Genomic DNA, 7,200 nt, shown 5'->3' with positions numbered 1-7,200 from the left:
GTTCCTGATACCATAAAAAATATTTAAAATGTCTAAAATTTATTTTTAAACCATCAAAACATTGTTTAATTTCAGTCTTATAAATCTGAGTATACTGAACTCCAATCTTTTAAATGCGAAATATTTTGGTGGTGTAAAAAACTTTAATTTGGAGATTTTTTTTTTTAGTATACCGTATTGGGCAGAATAGGAGACGGCCCCGATTATAAGACGAACCCCTCTTTTTCAAGACTCAAATTTGAAAAAAGACTTTTTGAACACCAAATTTAATTTTTATACAGAAAATAATTACATCTGAAACAAATTATTATAACAATATATTTGAGAGAAAAAGCATGTTATTTTGCCTCATTCAAATCATGCAAAAATTGTCTATCACATCTTAATATCTGAACATTTAAATATGTAAACGTGCAATCACATTTGTAAACTAGAATTTGCAATTTCTGGAGAAAATGCGAGTGAAGGCGAAATAGTTGAATAATTTTTTTGGGGGGAATACTGCGGAATGATTTTGGAATGAGTTGAATTTCTTGAGAAACGTAGAATTTAGAGGTGAAAAACGGAATTTTTGAGAATTTGGTAGAATTTTGAATTTGAAAATGTGGAATCTATGGGAAATGGGAATTTGCGGAATAGGGAAGAAAAAGATGAAGAGTTGAAAGTCGAAATAGGTTGAATCGGTTGAAAAATTTGGAAATTAGAGGTGAAAAATGGAATTTTGGAGAATTTGGTGGAATTTCAAATTTGGAAATGTGGAATTTATGCGAAATGGGAATTTGGGGTATAGGAATGAAAAAGATGAAGAGTTGAAAGTTGGAATGGGTTGAATCAGTTGAAAAATATGGAAAATAGAGGTAAAAAATGGAATTTCGGAGAACATGGTGGAATTTCGAATAAATATAAATATATTGGTTCAATTTGGGTCACTTCTGGTTTATTTGGTTCACTTTCGGTTCAATTTAGGCAACTTCCGGTTTAGCTGAGGTCACTTCGGTTCAATTTAGGCAACTTACGGTTTAGCTGAGGTCACTTCCGGTTTATTTGGGTCACTTCCGGTTCAATATAGGCCACTTCCGGTTTAGCTGAGGTCACTTCCGGTTTATTTGGGTCACTTCCGGTTCAATGTAGGCCAATTCTGGTTTATTTGGGTCACTTCCGGTTCATTTTGAATCACTTCCAGTTTGCCTGAGGTCACTTCTGGTCTATTTGGGGTCACTTCCGGTTTGTCTGAGGTCACTTCCGGTTTAACTGAGGTCACTTCCGGTTTATTTGGGTCACTTCCGGTTCAATGTAGGCCACTTCTGGTTTATTTGGGTCACTTCCGGTTCATTTTGAATCACTTCCAGTTTGCCTGAGGTCACTTCCGGTCTATTTGAGGTCACTTCCGGTTTAACTGAGGTCACTTCCGGTTTATTTGGGTCACTTCTGGTTCAATGTAGGCCACTTCTGGTTTAGCTGAGGTCACTTCCAGTTCAATTTAAGCCACTTCCGGTTAATTTGAGTCACTTCCGGTTCATTTTTGGTCACTTCCGGTTTGCCTAAGGTCACTTCCGGTCTATTTGGGGTCACTTCCGGTTTGCCTGAGGTCACTTCCGGTTCATTGGGTGTCACTTCCGGTTCATTGGGGTCACTTCTGGTCTATTTGGGTTCACTTCTGGTTTGCCTAAGGTCACTTCCGGTTCATTGGGGGTCACTTCCAGGTCATTAGGTGTGACTTCCGGGGTCCCTGGGGTCACTTCCGGTCCAATCAGGACTCATTGGGGTCACTTTAGGGTCAATCCAAGATGGCCGCCACATAGTGGAAGTGGGGGTCAAGGGGGTGAATATGGGAAGCATAAGGTGAATAAAGTTGGAATGGGTTGAATCGGTTGAAGAATGTGGAATTTAGAGGGAAAAAACTTGAAAGAATTTGGTGGAATTTTGGAGAATTTGGTGGAATTTTTAATTTGAAAATGCGGAATTTTGGGGAAGTGAGAATTTGGGGAATAGCGTGGAAGAATAGGAATAGTTGAAAGCTGGAATGGGTTGAATCGGTTGAAAAATGTGGAATTTAGAGGTGAAAAACGGAATTTTGGGGAATTTGGTGGAATTTGGTGGAATTTCAAATTTGAAAATGCGGAATTTTGGGGAAGTGGGAATTTGGGAAATAGCGTGGAAGAATATGAAGAGTTGAAAGCTGGAATGGGTTGAAAAACGGAATTTTGGGGAATTTGGTGGAATTTCAAAATTGAAAATGCTGAATTTTTGGGAAGTGGGAAGTTGGGGAATGTTGAGAATCTTTTGCAATGTGATGTGAATGTGCTGAATGACGTGAATTTCAAACTGGAACGACGTGAATGTGAAATGTGCCATTGAGAATGAATGGGGAAAAATTTGTCGGAAATTTGCAATTCCTGAAGAAATTGCGTGTGAAGGTGAAGAAGTTGAATAAATACTCAGGGAATGCTGAAGAATGATGTTGAAACGAGTTGAATCGGTTGAAAAATGTAGAAATTAGAGTGGAAAAAGGAAATTTTGGAAAATTTGGTTGAATTTCAAATTTGAAAATGTGGAATTTATGGTAAGTGTGAATTTGGGGAATAGGGAGGAAGAATATGAAGAGTTGAAAGTTGGAATGGGTTGAATCGGTTGAAAAATGTAGAAATTAGAGTGGAAAAAGGAAATTTAGGAAAATTTGGTTGAATTTCAAATTTGAAAAATGTGAAATTTTTGCTAAATGGGAAGGTGTGGAATAGGTAGGCAAAAGATGAACAGTTGAAAGTTGGAACGAGTTGAATCGGTTGAAGTATGTAGAAATTAGAAGTGAAAAACGAAATTTTGTGAAATTTTGTGAAAATTTGAAACGTGAAAACGTGACATTTTTTAATTTGGCAAGTTCGGGAATGTCCCCAATGTGATTTGAATGTGTTCAATTATGTGAATTTCAAACTGGAACAACGTAAATGTGAAATGTTGAATCTGCCATTAAGAATGAATGGGGCAGAAATTGCCGGAAATTTGTGAATTTTGTGAAAACGGAAAATTTTTTGAATGAAAAAAATGTGAGCACCCATGTCATAAATATTTGGAATAAGTGAAAAGTGGAACGGAGTGAATCGGTTGAAGTATGTGGAAGGAGTTAGGCGTCAAAAAAGTGGGCACAACAAAAAAGTAGAATAACAATAGTGTGAAGGTCTTCACCTTCACACTAATAACAATAGTGTGAAGGTCTTCACCTTCACACTAAATAACAATAGTGTGAAGGTCTTCACCTTCACACTAATAAAGGACAGGAATAACAATAGTGTGAAGGTCTTCACCTTCACACTAATAATAAAGGACAGGAATAACAATAGTGTGAAGGTCTTCACCTTCACACTAATAACATAAGTGTGAAGGCCTTCGCCTTCACACAATGAATGGTTCTGGTTTTAGAAATGTAAATAAACCAATCTACTGTGATAAAACGACAAAATTGCAATAACTGCATTAACCATCAAAGTGAAGTCTAACGGTAGTCTTGAAACAAATCTGAATAAGGAAAAGCATTGCAATAAAATAATGCAAACTACCGCTATTGTTGGGGAGCCTGAGGACTGTATCGGGGGTTGGCTCGGATGGTTATGGCCTTTCCGCCCCCAGGTGTCAGTCAGAACACAGGAGGGAAGACGTGGTTCAGTTTTGATTGCTTTACTGAATTATTGCCAAATAATAATAAATAAGTAACCATAACCAACACACCAAGTCATCGATCGAGACAACAAAATACATTTGCTGGGGACCGATAGTCGCCGTGCCGCTGCGTAACCGCCACGCGTACGATGCGAGGCAAACTTAAAGGAGCGCGCCGGAGCTGTCAATCAAACGGCACGCACACGAAGCAAACTGCGATAGGACAAACAGAACAACAGTGGACAGTAGTAACAATAAAATGTATATACCGTGTTTTTCGGACTAAAAGTCGCTCCGGAATATAGGTCGCATTAGCCATAAAATGCACAATAATGTGAAAAAATACATATATAAGTCGCTCCGAAGTATAGGTCGCATTTTGGGTGAAATTTATTCGACAAAATACAACACCAAGAACAGACAAGAACGAGCAACAACAGGCTAAACGATAGGTATGCTAACGTGACCTAAACACAAACGAAGAGCTGAGAACGGGCCTGACGTAACATTCAGAGTTATTCTAATAACTATTACATAAATAACACGTTTATAAAACCATCTGTGTCACTCCAATTCATTAAATCCATTGATCGTCCTTTATATAAACAATGCCGCGTATGCGCCGCATATGCGCCGCTGACGTCGGACTCATAAGTTGCATTTCTAATTATTCCACAGATCAACAATATATAAAGTATATTTCAAATAACTATCATATTACAACAATGTTATCGAACCATCTATGTCACTCCAAATCATTGAATCCATCAAATTCCTCGTCCTTGGTCAACAACGCCGCGCGTGCGCCCTGATGTCAGCCACGTTGTTATTCCACAGATCTAGTATATAACTATATTGTAGCGTTAACAAAGTACAAGCAAAGACGTGGGTTTGGTAAACGGCTCTTTCTTTAACAAAACAAGAGTTCAACAAGGCAACAACTACTGAACTGTAACGATAACATATACAAGTTGTGACACGAAATAAAATATATCAAATATGGATAACATAAATAGTTCGCCGCCACGCGGCCCCGAGCACCGGCGTGGACTTCCAGGCGTGCGGCGGCGTGGACTTCCATCCCCGGAGGTGGCATTTCCAGCCACTGAAGTGGAAGTGAGCTCCATAGAATAGGACCGAGCGTGCGTAAAAGCCATGTCCGAGCCCCATCCACCGTTGCTGGACAGCCACCCTGCCAAGGGCCGGCCCCCGACTTCCATCCACGAAAGTGAAAGAGAGCTCCGTAGAGTAGGACCGGGCGTGCGTAAAAGCCATGTCTGAGCCCCATCCACCGTCCCCGGACAGCCACCCGGCCAAGCGCCGGCCCACGATTTCCATCCACGGAGGTGAAAGATGGAATGCTGCCGTTGAGTAGTACCAGGCGTGCATAAAAGCCATAATAGTTTTTCAAACCTTTTGTGTCACTCCAAATCATTAAATCCTTCAAACTTTTCGTCCTCCTTGTCACTTACAAACAAAGCCGCTAATGATGCCAGTAGTACGTGGGGCCCTTCGTCATCGTCATCATCCCGTGATCGAATCTTTGTCCTTTATGTAAACAACCGCTGCGGCGCTGACGTCACTTGAAATTCAAATTACAGCAATCCCTTGCTACAACGCGGTTCATTTATTGCGTTTTCCCTTTTTTTTGGGGGGGGGGGGGAATCTGTGTAAAAAATTCACCTATAAGTCGCTCCTCAGTATAAGTTGCCCCCCCAGCCTAACTAAGAAAAAATGACGGTACTCACTTTGTGTTAAAGTCGCACACGATCACAAGCAACATACTCAGTCGATACCAGTAACCTTTAACTTACCGCAGTGCACAAGTGAAAATGGGTATAATGTCTAGACCCTGAATATAAAACGACCCCCACTTTTTCAATCTTATTTCAATTCAAATATCCTTGTCTTATATTCGGGCTAATACGGTTTTCAATTATTAATGATACACCAAAATGTATTAGGCTAGCCAGGAGAAGCCACACAGCCTCCTCATTTTCTTTGGGAACATTTTCCCACATACTCAGTCTTCTCAGAGCCTCTTTCCCTTTAGTGATCAGGTCACGTGGGCAAAGGGAAGGGAACGCGAGAAGAATGGGAGCGTCAAGGAACGTAAGAGACGCTCGAGTGTAAAAAATAAAACAAAAGCCCTCGCTGGCCTGCCTGCCTGCCACTTTTGAAAAGGACAGCGCTGAATGCTGCAGAATGTTGCTGAATGCTGGGGGCCCTCAGTGGCTGTTGCCATGGCTCTCACTTAGGAGATTGCTCCTTACACCCAAAAATGGTGCTGCTCCTTCATGCTCTGGTTTGACTGCAGATTTATGGGAAAAGCGCCTTCCTCCCTTGTGAGACCCATCAATATGGTTGTCAAACATGTACTGTGCGATGCAACATTCAAAGTGGCACAGGTGTCGCCACTTTACGTCTTAGGCTAACATTAGCGCCTGGCCACGCTGCTGAAAAATGTCTAGCCACACCCCTGGCTCCATTCATACTTAAGTTGGCTCGAGCAATGATTAAAAAAAATAAAATAACAGAGTTTAGAAATACTGGACAATTTGGAACACACAGTATTTGACTTCCTCTCCTTGCAGACTTCCACCGTTGCCAAGCCAACGCCTCCACAGTGAACACCTCCAAAATGGAACTCAATCTGTTCCCTTGACTTTCAAGATCGTCTTCCCCAAAGTCAAGTCAAGTCAAGTCAAGTTTATTTGTATAGCCCTAAATCACAAGCAGTCTCAAAGGGCTTCACATAGACAATCAATTGACAATAATTCTCAAAGCATCCCCTGATCTTAGGCTCCCAAAAGGGCAAGGAAAAACTCAAAAAAACCCTACAAGGGGAAAAATGAGAAACCTTGAGAAGGGACCACAGATGGAAGGATCCCCCTTTCAGGATCACCAGGCTGCAATGGATGCAAAGAGGGCACATAAAATACATCATATGGAAACCAAAAAGTGGATGCCCAGGCCAAAGCCAAGAGCTGTCGGAGGTGCCTTCGATTGTCCTGGCAGTGTCCTCCAGGAGGGTATTCCACTGCAGTTCCCTCATGGTGAATTGGTCCACGAGAATCTAGATAGCCATCGTCAGCATGGGTGACACCTAACCACCTCCCCAGCCGGGGAGGGGTGGGGGAGTGGGGTCGGGGAGAGGTTAAAGGCCACATCATAGAAATACGTCTTTAAACGTGTCTTAAATGTTTCTACTGAGGTAGCAGTTCTAATATCCATTGGCAGGGCATTCCAGAGCTCTGGAGCCCGAATGGAAAATGCTCTAGCCCCTGCAGACATTTTCTTGGCCCTCTGTGTCACTAAAAAACTAGCGTTTTGCGAACGAAGGTTACGAGACGGAACATAAGGAACAACTAAGTCGACGAGATATGAAGGCGCTAAGCCATGCAATGATTTATAGGTTAACAAAAGAACTTTGAAGTCACATCTTAAATGGACCGGGAGCCAATGTAAATTGGCTAATATTGGGGTAATGTGATCAAATTTTCTTGTCCGTGAGAGCAGCCTCGCAGCAGCATTTTGCACTAACTG

The sequence above is a fragment of the Syngnathus leptorhynchus genome, chromosome 16 (genome assembly GCF_054491065.1).
Source record: "Syngnathus leptorhynchus isolate UIUO chromosome 16, UIUO_Slep, whole genome shotgun sequence".
Lineage (NCBI taxonomy): Eukaryota > Metazoa > Chordata > Actinopteri > Syngnathiformes > Syngnathidae > Syngnathus > Syngnathus leptorhynchus.
The sequence above is the reverse complement of the archived record's forward strand: the minus strand, read 5'-3'. Positions refer to the sequence as shown.